Below are 2,133 nucleotides of genomic sequence, written 5' to 3'. Positions count from 1 at the left end.
ATAGAAACCATGCCAAATCAGACTGGAACCTGGTGCAGCCCTGTAGCTTACCAGTTCCAGTCATACCGTCTAACCCATGCCAGCATGGAAAGCAGACATTAATTGATAATGGTGATTTTTATTATTACCAGCTGACCATGTACCATCAATAATGACGGCTAATTGTAGTAGTTTTTATATAAATAAGGTACATAATAATCATACATACAAACATTCACATACTTCTCTTGTACACATACACACATATACTCACAGAGTTGAAAAACTGATTTTTGTTCACCCCTTCCTTTTCCATACTGCTATTACTTTCTCTCACTCCCTCTCAGTCAGGGCTATTACTCTCACTACTTCTCCTTCACTGAATTACTATTTTCTCTCTCCTCCTCCGCATCCAGCGTGATTCTGGACAAATATATATATATATACATACAAATATAAGGTCTAGAATTGGAGGGTTTTAGGGTTAACCTAGCAAAAATCAAAGTCTTAGTAAGTAGGAAGGCTGACAAATCACAAACCTCTCCAGGTAGATGGCCCTGCTCGATCTGTAGAAAAGGCGTGGGTAAAAACTCCATACGATGTACCCGGTGTAAGCTATGGACACATAAAAGGGGCAGCAATATCAAAGGAAGGTTAACCAGAAAGATAGTTTTTGTGTGTGGCAGATGCACAGGTGCAATAAACACTGAAGATGTACAGAAAACAGATTCCATCACATGCCAGGGGAAAAAAACGAGAAGTAGTTAATAGCTTCCACTACTTAAGTGACCAAGTTTGTAGTGGGGTGGGGTTGCTCTGAAAGTGTAGCGGCTAGAGTAAGAATAGCCTGGACAAAGTTCAAAGAGATCCTACCTCTGCTGCCAACTAAGGGCCTCTCACTCAGGATGAAAGGCAGACTGTATGATGCATGTGTTTGAACTGCCATGCTACACGGCAGTGAAACATGGGCCGTGAATGCTGAGGACATGCGTAATGTCAGTAAGAAATGAAGCTAATATGATCTGCTGGATGTATGTCCGTGTGCATACACAACACAGTGTAAGCACCCTGAGAGAAAAGTTGGACATAAGAAGCATCAAATGTGGTGTGCAAGACAGACGACTGCGCTGGTATGGTCATGTGTTACGTATGGATGAGGACAACTGTGTGAAGAAGTGCCACTCACTAACAGTAGAAGGAACCTGTGGAAGAAGTAGACACAGGAAGACTTGGAATGAGATGGTGAAGCATGACCTTCAAACATTGGACCTCACAGAGACAATGACAGGAGGCCAAGACCTTTGGAATTATGCTGTGATTGAGAAGACCTGGAACTAAAGTGAGATCACAGCCATGGCCGATGCCAGTGTTGCATGTCCAGCCCATTTAAGAGTACCCTTGATGTATTGGGTGATATGATATGCTTGAGAAGACCTGTAGAGTCAAGTAAAACCAAAATTGCAGCTGTGGTCAGTGCCCCCTGACAGGCCCCCGTGCTGGTGACACATAAAAAGCACTATCCGCACATGGCCGATGCCAGTAACCCCTGACTGGCTCCTGTGCCAGTGGCATGTAAAAAGCACTATCCAAATGTGATTGATGCCAGGACCGCCTGACTGGCCCCTGTGCTGGTGGTATGTAAAAAGCACAATCCGAATATGGCCGATGCTAGTACCCCCTGACTGGCTCCCATGCTGGTGGCACATAAAAAGCACTATCCGAACATGATTGATGCCAGGCCCGCCTGACTGGCTCTTGCGCCAGTCGTACGTAAAAAGCACCCACTACACTCTTGGAGTGGTTGGCATTTGGAAGGGCATCCAGCTGTAGAAACACTGCCAGATCAGATTGGAGCCTGGTGCAGTCGCTGGCTCTCCAGACCACAGTCAAACCGTCCAACCCATGCCAGTAGGGAAAACGGACGTTAAATGATGATAATGATATAAAAACGCTACACTCATTATTATATTAGAAGATTATTATACTAAACAGTCAGCTGACAGAATTGATATACATCATCATCATCATCATCATCGTTTAACGTCCGCTTTCCATGCTAGCATGGGTTGGACAATTTGACTGAGGACTGGTGAAACCGGATGGCAACACCAGGCTCCAATACATATATATATATATATATATATATATATACAT

General features: G+C 44.0%; 1 protein-coding gene across 3 annotated transcripts in view; it reads right to left on the bottom strand.

The window, feature by feature from the left end:
• LOC106878852 (alkylated DNA repair protein alkB homolog 8) overlaps nt 1-2,133 on the bottom strand; it is a 48,631-nt gene that overhangs the window by 28,050 nt on the left and 18,448 nt on the right. The gene's annotated exons all lie outside the window — the stretch shown is intronic.

This window comes from Octopus bimaculoides, chromosome 13 (assembly GCF_001194135.2).
Source record: "Octopus bimaculoides isolate UCB-OBI-ISO-001 chromosome 13, ASM119413v2, whole genome shotgun sequence".
NCBI lineage: Eukaryota > Metazoa > Mollusca > Cephalopoda > Octopoda > Octopodidae > Octopus > Octopus bimaculoides.
This window is presented reverse-complemented; position numbering and strand designations above follow the sequence as displayed.